The 14769-nt window shown below is 35.1% G+C and overlaps 1 protein-coding gene and 1 long non-coding RNA gene across 4 annotated transcripts in view; one reads left to right on the top strand and one right to left on the bottom strand.

Annotated features, from left to right (window-relative positions):
* Positions 1 to 6412: 6412 nt before the first annotated feature.
* LOC149784452 (uncharacterized) overlaps positions 6413 to 14769 on the top strand; it is a 70794-nt gene continuing 62437 nt past the window's right edge. For both annotated transcript variants that reach the window (XR_016413872.1, XM_089932528.1), the window contains exon 1: positions 6413 to 6512. The gene's annotated coding sequence lies outside the window, so the exon portion shown is untranslated. The remainder of the gene's footprint in view (positions 6513 to 14769) is intronic.
* LOC149784453 (uncharacterized) lies at positions 8416 to 10119 on the bottom strand. 2 transcript variants are annotated; one of them, XR_016414137.1, is made up of 2 exons: positions 9942 to 10119; positions 8416 to 8908 (listed from the first exon to the last, which is right to left on the bottom strand). It is a non-coding gene; the product is annotated as an uncharacterized LOC149784453 (long non-coding RNA). The 2 variants fall into 2 exon arrangements; XR_016414138.1 differs by having other exon boundaries at positions 9991 to 10119.

The following is a 14769-nucleotide window of genomic DNA, read 5'->3' as shown; positions in this document are numbered from 1 at the left end:
TCTGTAAATATGATCAGACCTGTTTAATTAAATTTTAATAAAATACCTGACGAAGATCAGGTAAATCATCTTGTGTTTTTTCCAAGGAAAAAACCAATGCCCTGGCAATCAAATTCAAACAAGCATGTTTACAAATGACCGGTAGCTTCAAGTATAGCAGGGGTGCACAACCCCCAGCCCGGGGACCGGATCCGGCTCGCGAACGTATTCTGTCCAGCCTTCAGGGCAAATTAAAACAATACAGAAATCTGGCCCGTGAACAGTAATAATATTAAAGAAATCAGTGTTTGCTGCCATCGAGTGGTCTTAGAAACTGCAATCTTGCCCTTGGCAGGAAAAGGTTTTGTACTCCTGAAGTATAGTCTACAATCATGGACAAAAAGTTAGCTATGTAATATGATGTCTGCAGAATGATCCTTACAATCTACAATCATGGACAAATGTTAAACACATAATATATATACCTAACACCTCCCTCGTACAGAGAAAAAAGATTTTGTACAATAAAGCTTTCTTTTACACACACACACACACACACACAATATATATATATATATATATATATATATATATATATATATATATATATATATATATATATATATATATATATATATATATATATATGCGGAGATGTCTTATGAATGATACAAAATATGTGCAAAGTAATACGATATGGTACTTCTATACAGGTGAATTTGCACCAGCAGTTAAATTATCTTATCACTTGATGTGCCTAATATCGTGTTGTATTCCCGCAACATTAAACTGCACCTCAACAATCTCTGATTTGTGTTCTTCATTCTGTTTATGAAAGTGACGCGGTTGTGATCATTGAATACAATAATCAGAGAATGATCTGAACTAAGATAGACTTCAAGGTCAACGCCAACAGTTCCCAAGGTCAACGACAACAGATCCTAAGGTCAACGCCAACAGTTACTTCTCGGTGATCATTTAATTTTGTGGAAACATAGCATAATGTATGATCGACACCATTTTTGTCAATACTCAGCCAACACCAACATCATTTACACCAGCAGATATTTTAAATGGTTGACTGAAATATGGAGCTGAAAGAATTGGTGCAGTCCTAAGTATGTCCTTTAGTTTATCAGAACGTTTCTGACAGTTTTCAGACCAATGGAAGCTGCATGTACTGCGATGGTAAACTTGCTTCACAGTGTACGTTTACTACCAATATCACAGATTGCAAGTAGTGTACAAGAAAATGTTTTTATTTCTGTTTTTCTTCAAGCATGAAGGCCTTGTATAAAAAGCGGATTATATGGAACCTTGCTCTGGAAGCCAGCTGTGTTAAGTACTCAATCACTTTTCCCTCGAAATATGTTAATTTTATGAATGCTAAAACGTTTTGAAAAGCGTGTGTCTGGGCCACCTGTGCATCATGCTACAATTTTACGGGGTGAGGGTGGGGACCGATTTTTAATTCATTGGTCAAAAACACTTTTTAAATATACATTTCCAAAGAATCTGCTTTGTCTTTACCTAACTGCACTAATGTGCGTTGTGGGTCAGAGTTATGTGGGTCACGTGACAATTATCCTAAACTACTCAGTTTAATTTACTTTCATTCAATTTTTTAAGATACTTTAAAGAAAAACCCCAAAGCATATTTTGAGTCCTCGAGCACGAAATGTCAACATTTTAAGAAAGTCTGTAGGCCATTGTCACTCAAAATGTTAATTAAAAAATTGTACCCTCTCACTCAATTTTGTATATTTTTTTATCGCATGTCACTGATGCTCAGATGTAATGAAAAATCGTAAACCAATAAACCCTAAAACCTGTACGAAAACGGTAGGGTACTGTCACTCAAAAGTGTCTGAAAACCAGATGGCAACTAACTCCTAAGCGATTATGAATAACCGAAATGGTACTAAGCTGTTTTGTCCACCCAAAAATTGTTTTAAAAACCGTAAACCACTCACCCCCAAAAGTGTATTAAAAACCGTAGACCATTAACCCAAAATTTTAATTACAAAAACGTAGACCACTCACCCAACACGTTCCTGAAAATGACCTACTAATCACAAAAAATGTTTGAAAACAATGGGCCTCTTGTCAATAAACGTGAAGGATGAACCCAAATCTTTTTATTTGATCAGGCACTGAGCATTACTCAAACACCCAATGAACTAGTCATCAATCGGCCAGGATTATTTCTTTTGTACAATCCTCCATTGGTCATCAACAGTCAAGGATTACGAAAAGCACTGCTAATATTACCAAGAACTAAGATATATTTATTTTAAGTAATGGATTTCAGATTTAAAGACAAAAAGCAGTTCATCTTACCCTTGTCCAACAATTTAGCTTAACATATTACACCGCTCCGGTGGCCATATGGTTACAGCGTCCGCCTCGGGAGGTCGTGGGTTCGATGCCCAGCCGAGTCATACCAAAGACTTACAAAAATGGTACTAACAACTGCCTCGCTTGGCGCTCACCATTAAGAGGTTAGTGTTAGGACTGGTCGGCCTGGTCTGGTGTCAGGATAATGTGACTGGGTGGGACATCATGCTACAAATTTTTCATCAGCATGATGCGCCAGTGCTAGACATCACTATAAACTGCCACACTACAGACATCGTAGTGATATGACTGAAAAAAAAATTGTTAAAGCTACGTTAAAAAGCCAAATCACACACACACACACACACACACTCACACACACACACACACACTGTTCTACATCGGGCTATACAAGTAATTTCAGCAAATAAATTTAAAGCCATCAACACTTCTGGTTTTCTTATCATTGAATATTTTTTTAATCAAATCCGTTTAAAATTTGATGATTAAGATTCCGTGACTAAATACAGTACTCAGTATAGTATGATGCTTTACCAAAAACATTCAAACTGTTTTGATTTAAAAACTGAATATCGGATTGATATTTATCAGTTACAAGTATAAATGAATTAGTAAAATCAATAGATACGTTTCACGTGTTCTTTCAGATAAGAAAATTGCTGTCTGATTTCTCAGTCGAACAATACTAGATAATCAAACATTTAATCCAATATGCCGGACGCATGATTTAGGACAATTAACATAATGTATAATAACTTTAATATTTCTCCTAGTTATGGCTAATATCTCAGAAGAACATAAATCTGAACATCAAAGAGTTTAGTGCTTACAAACGTAAAAGTAATTACGTAGGTAGAAAAGTTGAATAATGGGAAAATGAAGAAAGTTATAAAATAATAACTGGATAAAAGAATACGGAGCATCTATTTCATTCTGCATAACAGCAACGGACTTACAGACGAAGAAATATCTGGGTTCAATCTGTATATTGTTTACCGCTCCTGTGGCATAAGTAGTTAGTGCGTCCAACTAGGATGCGGGAGGTCGTGGGTTTTAACATTACAAATGTTACTAGCATCTGCCTCGCTTGGCGCTCAGCATTAAGAGGTTAGTGTTAGGACTGTTCGGCCAGGTGTCAGAATAATGTGACTCGGTGGAACAAGATGCTTCATGTCTGCTGCCAGATGCCCCGGTCACATCACTATAAACTGCTACACTGCAGACATCGTAGCGATATGACTAAAAATGTTAAAGCTGTGTTAAAATTCTAAATCACACACACACACACACACACACACACACACACACACATCTGGATATTGTATTGCCTACGATATGTATTCTAGGAGTCAAGTACAACATAATAACTATAATACAATCTGTCTGTACTGTTCAAAACACCTTTAAAAATTTTTTTTAGATAAATGTGTCGCATAACAATATTTTTCAGATTTAATGTACTGTGTAATCGTTTGTGTAATTGGCTGTGTAATTAGTGTAGCTATGATCACGATTTACATTAGTCTACAGACTTATCAAGACTGGAATAAATGATCCCATAAATACTGTCGTGGTAAAAATGGAAATTCAGCAGCTGTTAAAAGCCATCAACATCTAGGCAAAGAGCAGACAGCAAAAGGAAATAACGCTAATAAAATGCATATAGAAAAAAGGGTGCACATAAAAAAGATACAGTTGCAGTCTTACTAATAATATACCACGCACTATTTTTAATACCGTTTTCAAATTTAGCAATGAAGAAAATCTGTAAAACGACTGCTATAGCTACCACCTCTACACTTTTAATTGTTTTACAAAATTTGTTATGGTTATACAACGAGCTGCTACCATCATTCAAACAGCTGTAAAAAAAAAGCAACTGTTGCACCTTTTTCTTTGAACCTTCGTTGTAATCTTTTAGCTAATGGTAATTTTTCTTTAATCTTTAACTTTTAAATTGTAGATGTTTTCTATAATGTTATCTTCTAGTACTTTAGCAAACTATTGTTACTGTTGAGCTTTTTAATTGGATCTTTGACTTTTATATCCTTTATCGCTGTATGCATTGCAACATCTGATTCCATCTATTCGAATTTTTAATTAACTTCTATCGCTTAATTTATATAACTCTTTGATTATCTTTCTTTTTGAGACGTAAGTGATCTAGATTCTAAAAGGTGTATTGTAGTATTCATCCGTTATAGCCTTTGCTTTTACTAGCTGATGATCAAATGGTTCATATGTGTTAATTGCATTTTTGTTTCCTCTGTATGATTGTACTTATATAACTTGCTGACTTTAGTTGTTCATTTATTTTAAATGTAGTCATTTCCATTTCCTCAACAGGCATTGTTGGTTTCCCATTACGGGATCCCTCTCGAGACAATAATTAGTTCCACTTTAGATAAACCTATAATACATTTTTTACCCCCCCCCCCACTCCTTAAAGTTGAAGATATTTACAAATATTTTGGTAATCTGATATCTGACGAGTATATATTTATTGCAGTTGTAATGGGTAATAGTGTATTTTTCCACCTTTTATTTTAGATCTATAGCATGTATAAATAAATTTTACTAAAATATATAACACCAAACAAACAGCGAAAAAACAAAACCCTACATGGTGTTGAGTTTATCACTGTACTACAAGTACCCCATGAAGTATAACAATGTTTACATTATAAAATTGGCAAGGATCAGATGCATTAATTGTATATGGTAATTTTTTCATTGATTGTTTTGTTCTAATTTATGTTTTACATCGTTCGATGCAAATGATAAAGGAGATGTAAACAATTATAGAAGAACGTTGATTAAAGACATACAATTTTCTAATTGTTGTGATGATATTTTCAAGATGAATGATTACAAAGTTTTGAACACGTCCTGAGATTTCTGGTTACCAACGTATGTGAGAAAAACAAAGACAAAAACAAAATAATATAATAATTGAAAAACTGAGAAGGTTAAGACCAGGAGCCGGTAGAGCATAAAGCACAGGTACAAAACTAATCAGTTTATTATATACGGAAAGAAATTCAGAAATCCACTAGATTTTCATATACTGACAAATCACTGTCCATTATATCCTTTTTTCTTCCTAAAGACTTTCGATGTATAATTTATGTTGGAGGCCATACTTGTATAAATTTACATTGGTAGAAAAACAATCAGCTAGTGCGTACTATGTGTAACGGCATGCAGGCCCCTTCAGAGGTTGAGAGAGGCCCTGGCCACTGAGTTTGAGGCCCCTAGATGATGAGAATAGTTAACAGATCTAACAATAACTGGTGAAAACCGATGCCCCAAAGGGGTTAACGTAAGGGCCATATGGTCCATGGCCCTCCCCATCTGATTGGGCCTGACTGCATGATTAAACCAAATCAAACAGAGATTAATTATAGCAAGAAAGCAAATGGCAAGAAAAATACAATTCTATATTAGTTTACCACCGTCGCATGATGATACATCCAAAAAGTCAAACAAAACAATAATAAGGGCCAAAAAGGGTTAACATTCCAATGATATAAAGTCAATATATATCGCAGCGTCTTAAAACGTCTAAGACTTTCTCACCTCCTACACCAAGGATCCGGGGATGCACGCCTGCAATAATCGTATTAAGGAATTTATACAGAAATGTCCACGACGTTTGGAAATACATGCTCGAAATTATTGCCCTTTTGCTAAATAAATTAGAGTGATTTCGAATCATGCAATAATAATAATAATAATAATCATCATCATGCCAAAAAAACTAAAACACGTTTTAAACTTAAAGTGATATATTCATCCGAAAAGGACGCGCATGAAAACGCCCCATTAAACATTATATACATGTATACAGAATCCAACACCACGGCATGCATGCATTTCATTTAATTTCTCTTTGATTCCCCTTCTCGTCTAAAGAAATCAATAACCAAGAAAGGCACGGACAAAGCAATGCGAGGTCCAATAGATTCCAATGGATTAATGGTATGTGTTAATATATTCATTATGCAACTTTGACGAAAACCCGTGATTGGCGAATGAAAGTGGGTCACGTGTGAGGCAGGAATTTAGGTCAGTGTAACAATTCGCTTCAGTGATTGTGGGAAGGGAATCGTCGCCATTTGTTTACTTGGTGTAATTCAATTTCTAAAATGTGTTGAAGATACTTACTGCTGGAGGTAAGTAAACTTACATTTGTATGTTAGAAGATATTTTGTGGCATCAAGGCGTGTTTTTAATTCTGTCTTTAGGTTACTTTTGTTTTTACCAGCTTTGATGTTCAGCGCGAGGCGAGCAGGTGGTTGAATATAAGCGATTATTGTTAACAGGCCGAGTTAAGCAATGATTACGCTGAAAGACCAGTGGATAAAGTCGGCCATTTTGCTCTGAATCTCATACAGTTCATCCATATTTACACTCATTTGCAATACATATTCATCGTAAACGATGGTATAAATGCTATTTTGGTTTAAAATTGTGTTTTTGAAGTGAAATTCATGGGTTTAATTGTGACCTTCCACCTCGAATGTATGTAATGGGGTCATGGCGATTTGACATGCATGCGCGGCTATCAAAGAGCAGTGGGTTCAACAACCGCGTGGTCAGCGTTCTCGAAGCTTTTTGTGATAGTTATGATTGACTGCGGTCAATGACATACGGTAAAAAGCAGTGCTAGCTTGCAATTCGAAAATTAAGAGTGCGGACGAGATGGAATAAATTATGACAAACATGTTGAGGAGGTGTTATTTTTTTTCTCGCCTCTGACTTCCGTGAGGATTGTGCGGAGATATGTAATCAAACGGTGTTTTTGGAGATTTGCAACAGGTAGATTTTATCCGCAACGCTAATTTGGATTTAGGGGGCAGGGTCCAGTTTTTATGTACAAATTTAATGCCGCAATCAGTGACCTAGTATAAAAAATCATAAAAAATCAAATACACAAGTGAGGTCAAAAAGGTCCATATTTTTATATACCTATATTAAAACAGAGCATAAGAATAGTATTCACTTGACCAGAGAAGTCAATGGCAGTTCATAGCAGAAGAGGTTTATGCACCCCAACCCCTATTTTATACCTGCATTTTTCACATCCAAATGCCATTTTTGACAGCATGTAGTACTCACAGTGCAAACGCAAGCCCTTTCCCTGGATGAAACTTTTGAAAAACATTGTCTACTAAATAGTTTGATGCAATTCAGAATAGTTGTCATCCAAGCCGTTTTTGAGATACTCGGCTTGCCTTGAACCCACGTGTCTACTGCTATGGGAGGCTAGCTCTTCTTCCTAGCCAACTATTGGTATTTCACTATCAACATACTGCAGAGCAACTATGGAAGGTGTACATGACTGACATCAATTTCAAGAACAACACAAGCCCAAAACACCTAGTTCACAAATATATCCATATCTATAAATAGTAAACAATAATAGCTGAAAAAGTCACACCATAGCCTTAAGTTAAGAAATTTGCCAGGGGCCAAATTACGAAACTGGACCCTGCCACCTTAAGGATTTGGCTCAAAATGGTTTATGTCAAAAGTTGTGTACATATCACATATTTAGACATTATCTAGTACAATGGTATAAAGGAAAACTTTTTGTGCACAAAACTAAAAATGGTATTATGCTTTTAAAAAAGTTACCTCTTTGCGGCAAAAAGCACTGCATTATTTACATTGTGAATTATGACTGACTGCATTTCTTGAAAGATTTCAAATTGTTTGCAACTACAATGCTCTTGGTCTTTGTTTACCACCATAGCATCAGTACAAAATCAAAATTCCTTTACAATGTTTCATGAATGTCAAGAAGAGATCTGGAAGTTATACATTTTAGGAGGGAATAACAGAAATGCTATGTTAGGTGTCAGTGACAGAAGTGAAAAGTTTCTCTAAACTCTTCTAGCAAACTTAAAGAAATCACACATTTAAGTAAATCATGAACTTTAGAAGTACTCTTAGGCTGATATAAAAGAAGTGGTTCCTAACTTTTCATTATCATTCTGGAGATGCTAATAGCAACATCAGTGTTGTGTGAGTGTATATTGGGGGGGGGGGGGTTAATCGCATCACAAGTCTAGCTAGTCTGGAAAAGTCAAAGTTTAATCAATTAACATTAGACAATGCTGGAATATTGATATACTGATGTGTAGGACCCTAAAACTTACAAGGAGTGACATATCAAATAAATTCATTGATACATAGCCAATGAAATTGACCATACATATACAAATTACTCAATACAGTTTAACAGAGAAATTTCTTCTCAGACACTAATTCACTTACAACTGACTTTAATGTTTTCTGGAGTTTACAAAATCATAGTAAATAATAAGATAAGGTATAGAACAAATATTTATAGTAGAAAATCCAGTTCAAGGTAAAAAGCATATCACCGGCTTGGCTTTTGATAAGCACGTACCATAAAACAACTCCTGCAGAAGCTAAGTCAATCCGTCAAAGTCACTCTCTTGTGCACTTAGATCAGAATGACTATCTGGATGAGATTGAAGCTATTGTTTCTTTCAGCATGACTAACCGATTAATCCTAATCTCTCACTATGCAAACTGACACCTGCAAAAAGAAAAGAAACAAGTGATACTGATGTACTTTTAACATTCAGTGAAAACATAAGACTTTCAGAGGAGAAACTGTATGTGCATTGTCAAATGCATGAAGCTGCCACTTAATTTTAAGCTTTTCCCCCTTTGTTAACTGAAACTAGAAATTTCAAGATATATACATAACAATGAAACATTTTCTACTATCACCCAAGTGTGAGATATGAATCTCTTATGTCAACTTCAGAGTGGGGTCATGAAGGTAGAAACTATGTCGGTGTGCTAAAACTTTCATTCTTCTCACCCAAATATACCAAGTAATATGCCATATGCATCATTATTTCTAAGACTGTTCCACTGGTGACATTCAATATTCACAACAGTATGTTTATGTATGATTCCTCTGAATTCTATCTGCTCCTGTGGAGTTAAATTACTTTAAAGAATACACGTTGACATGCTATGCAATTGTTTAGGTGTGTCTGTATTGAAATGTGAATAGTATTCATAAAAATAGAGGTGCAAAACCTTGACAGCTACAGAAAGTGCAAGACTATACATTATGGTTACCATTTTGTTCCCATATTTAGTAAGTTATATCCAAAATATGCTACTTTGTCATGATGTAAACAGTCCTCACATGGAGGTACAAAACACAGTTACCTCCCTCTCCAAAGAGCATCACATACAACACTATGTAATATATGGAAAAAGGAAGGAGATATAATAAAGCTAATGCATAAAAATTATTTAAATATACACAAAGAAACATAAAAGTGTAATAGATGTGGCTGACTGCACCATCAAAAAATGATCAATTTTCCTTAAGGGGGCAGGGTCCAGTTTTTATGTACAAATTTAATGCCGCAATCAGTGACCTAGTATAAAAAATCATAAAAAATCAAATACACAAGTGAGGTCAAAAAGGTCCATATTTTTATATACCTATATTAAAACAGAGCATAAGAATAGTATTCACTTGACCAGAGAAGTCAATGGCAGTTCATAGCAGAAGAGGTTTATGCACCCCAACCCCTATTTTATACCTGCATTTTTCACATCCAAATGCCATTTTTGACAGCATGTAGTACTCACAGTGCAAACGCAAGCCCTTTCCCTGGATGAAACTTTTGAAAAACATTGTCTACTAAATAGTTTGATGCAATTCAGAATAGTTGTCATCCAAGCCGTTTTTGAGATACTCGGCTTGCCTTGAACCCACGTGTCTACTGCTATGGGAGGCTAGCTCTTCTTCCTAGCCAACTATTGGTATTTCACTATCAACATACTGCAGAGCAACTATGGAAGGTGTACATGACTGACATCAATTTCAAGAACAACACAAGCCCAAAACACCTAGTTCACAAATATATCCATATCTATAAATAGTAAACAATAATAGCTGAAAAAGTCACACCATAGCCTTAAGTTAAGAAATTTGCCAGGGGCCAAATTACGAAACTGGACCCTGCCACCTTACAATTTTTGACAGTTTTACAGATAATGCAAATGGTGTTGTTTTTTTTTTGTGGGGGGGGGGGTCAAAAAATTAAGATTGAATATCTTAATTTTTATTAGCATTCTTTATAAGGTGAGGATAGGTGCATAATAAAATATTTTGCACAAACATAAAAGATGGATTTATTGGAACAACAGTGTGAGAAGGAAAGATTTGTGTTAGTTAATGTTTGAGTTGTGCTCCACCATGACTCTGAGTAACATCCGGTGCTGCCATGCACTATGAACATGTTCTCCATCTCACTTATAGAATTTGTTATGATAATATTAACTGTTTGCTACTATAACGGATACATTTATTTCTACTGACCATTGCTTCAAGACAGCAGGTCAGAGCTCGGGATTATTGATCCATGACATGAAATGTACTTTTTATCACTCATCACTGTCAGAACAGAATACTTGTGGATGCAGCATCTGTTGACACATGATTTGAACTGTTGATACATGGAAATACGGTTCCAAGGTTGGAGCAATGTCGGAACTGTGTAGCAGGAACAGACAAATGCATGAATCGGAGCAGCTGTAAATTTTGTGCCATCTAAATGTAAGAACTTGGAGAGAGTGAGAGAAACAAAATTGTAAAAAAAGCCAGAAATTTAATTTGCAATATGCAGTAAGAAAACAAACAAAAAATATAAAAAGGAAAACATTCATCTCATCTGACACACAAGTTTTGATATAAATAATATACAATATTTACGTACACCACCTGGGTATATATATGTGTTACATTTCAAGTAAGTTATTAGATTTTGTATAGAAGAATTGCTCATCTGGCAAATTGTAAGAAGCAGGAATTGATTTTGATACAGAATGATCAAGTTGTTTAGACCATTCTTAATGAGATCCTCATGAATATTAATGTATCGCGAAAACGAGGCTAAGATAGGCAGATTGAGAAAAAAATATGGCGCCCTACTGTAAATCGAGTAATGATCTGAGCTGTTTGGCAGATATTTCTTTTACATTGTAAATGTCAACATATGGAATCTCAAATTCTTCATAAATGTTGTTATCCACCTTCTCTGCAATTGGTTGTCTCACTGCAGGTGGTTTTCTTGCTTTCCCTTCAGTTGTCCAAGTAAAAATTGATGGAATAGCACCTTGTTTTAAGCAACGTCTGTTGGGTGTCCATCTATAGACCTGTTGCTTAAAGTGTCTAGAACAGACAACTGTATTTGTGACAATCTAACAAAAGAAAAAATAAACACTGAGTTAATTGCAATAATTAGTTGTAAAAAAAAAAACAGTTATTTCAGCACAGTCTGTTGAAATTATATCACTAGTAAATAAAAATGCCAGAATATGAATACAAAAAATCACACACACACACACACACACACATATATATATATATACTTCCCTTTGGAGGGGGATTCTCTGACATTAACCTACTACAATGATAGAATTTCAATGGCCTGTGATTTAAGTGTACGTTTAACCTTACGTTTACACACATCAATATGTTTTATTAGCAGTTTCATTAATTTTTATCCTCTCTCTCACTCTCTCTCTCTCTCTCTCTCGTAATTTCATTCAACTTGTACTCTTATCATTTTATTGTACTGGTGCTCTCTCTCTTCTCTATCATGGTCATTTACATTCAATTTTTTTAACGAGGTAATAAAGTTCACTTTTTTCTGTAAAGTCCTACGTAAATTCATAATTTCTTATATAAATGCTCTGCGTGGAGATATAACCAGTTTTCGATGACCCCGTTATGTGGAATGGGACTAGGGGTAACATTTTTAGAAACCTGTCATTATAAAACACACATACATACAATCATTTGCTTCATCGACAGAATTATTTTGCGTTTGGATTTCTCTTTCTTACATCATTCAGTTGCAAGAAAATATAAACACACTAACAATCATCTCGTTTCTTACCTTAAAATCCGGCCCCTTCATCACAACGTATTGTAACAATCTACGAAGTTCTATCTTCTTCACTGATGGAATATGGTGGAAGCTTAACACATTTTAGCCCGAATACGACTGCAGTCATAATACCTCATTCTATCCTGAATACGCCTGCAGTCGTAGTATCCCATTTTATCCTGAATACGACTATGGTCGTACTCTACTACGTATGTGTGTAGCGTCTCTAGAAACACATGTTATACATCACAAATATGTGTGTACTTCTTCACCTACACAGGAAATGGTTAAAGCACGCATGCGTAGTGAAATTTAAAAAAAAACGTGGTTGGAAAAGAAATTGTTGACTTGAAAATCGATCGATAAAGTGATGGACGACAACTCTGATGTAAAAATGGATGTTGATAGCGAGGGTGGTGACATTGAAGTTGACGATTTGGATGATGTTGACTTAAATGATGGGTTAGAATTGAATAAAGTTGATGAAAGAGATGATGCATGGCTTTATGCACTTTTATACAGCGATTCGGAGAATGGAGCTGACTTTGAAGACTTTCAAGAAAAATGGGTCCGGGATGATTTTTCACTTCGGTTGCAGCCAAGATTTAAATTGATAGAATGAGCAACACCCAAGAGAAGCCAATGCAAAACATTATTTTGAGTTACTTTGGGATGATTTAATCTGAAAAAAAAACTTGTTGATGAAACAAAACGTTACGCTAAAAGATTTCTAGGATTAATTTGTGACAAGTTTTCATGAGAAACTGCACGCTGAAGTACATGTTCCAGAATGTGAAGTAAACAAATTGTTCCTCGTGTCATGTTGTCCAATTTTAGTAAAATTATTATAACTTTTGAACTAACAGTGCTAGAAACTTCAAATTTGGACCAAAATACTAGAAATTGAATTATCTTTATTTTGTTCGCATAATATTGGAGATTTCATTAATTTTCATGGACAAAAGATTCACTGAACATCTTGGTAAGTTTTTTAATTTTTTTTTCTTTCTTCAAGTCATATTTCAAAATACAGTTGTGAGCATGTACGTTGGTAAATGATAACAAAACATATATCACTGTGTTGCAAATTTTATTACCCTTTCAGAGATATATAGTTTTATATACTTTATAAAATAAATAACATTGTTACAACATTTTTAGTAAACATGGTGAAGGTAGTCACAATTTCAGCAGCTGCTGCTGTATGATGCTCCGTTTTACCACAATGTACTTAGAATTGCTTCTCAGGAATCAGGCACTGCAGTTGAAATTGGTAAACAGGATAAAATGGGTTAAATCTATGTGAATTCTAGCACTCCCATTGCACAATGGAACACAACAATAATTGTCACGATTTTTTCCATTGCCAGTATCAACGGGTAGCAGCCATGGTTACGAGGTAAAATGAAGCTGGTGCCTATCTTAGCCTCATTTTGGATTCGTTGACCCAGGGTCACATGAATACATTCTGAGAATGCTCTATAGGCCTCGTAACAAAAGGCTGAAATACTTTATTGTAAAGTAGTTCACAGCAAGACCATTGTCCGTTGTTCTAACTGACACGAGGAATGGAAGACAAAATAAAAAGAGATAAATGCAAACATTTAATACTTCCTGTAACCCTTTACCTCATGCAAGCGCCTTTGGACACCTCTACTCCATTCACATGGAAGCACCTTTTGACGTCTGCTGTAAACATCAGCCATTTTAAGCCGGTTTTCTTTGCGTCACCTTTGGTGAAAACCCTCAATTAAATACTACATTCATTTCTGTGAATGACATTTACGACATATCACATGCTCACTGTTTATGATCTGGTTGATATCTGCTATTTAAAGTAACTGGTTCGTAATCTCCACTCTCCAAAATGGAGGTCACGAATTTCATTCAGTACTTATGAAGTTTTCACGATTAGAATCACAACTATGAAAGATTCAATAATTTAGGTAAAGGCTCTGATATTGATGTAGGCAGCAATTAGTTTTTATAAATGATCAAATTCAGATGGTTTAGTGATGTAGACATGGACAAAAATCTTGTAAATTTCAAGTATGAGAAATGGCAGCTATGGTTGGTCACACGGTCTCACTGACTTGACGGTGAACGAGTTATCTCAAGATTTTAAAGCACATACAAAATTCTTCCGTGAAAAATAATTACACAGCTAAAACAATCAGACTTTACTTTTAAATTTTTTCACACATAATAGATTCATACCCAAAACGTAAAATGGTTAAAATTGCTGTTAAATGTAACACACTACATTGTTAACAGACAGGCCTATGCGTATGCATTTGAATAGGTAACAGGTGTAGTACTAACAGCACGTTGCACTTGGTAACTACGCTCTATAAAGGGTTATGCAGTTTTCTTTTTATCACGGAAATTTTTTTTATGGTTGTACAGCATGATTCACCTATTTCATTGTTTATTATCAGTATAAAGGCAGAAGAGTTACTGTTGTGCTTTTAGG

Source organism: Sinohyriopsis cumingii, chromosome 14 (assembly GCF_028554795.1).
Source record: "Sinohyriopsis cumingii isolate HCF-2022 chromosome 14, ASM2855479v2, whole genome shotgun sequence".
Taxonomy (NCBI): domain Eukaryota; kingdom Metazoa; phylum Mollusca; class Bivalvia; order Unionida; family Unionidae; genus Sinohyriopsis; species Sinohyriopsis cumingii.
The sequence above is the reverse complement of the archived record's forward strand: the minus strand, read 5'-3'. Positions and strand labels throughout refer to the sequence as shown.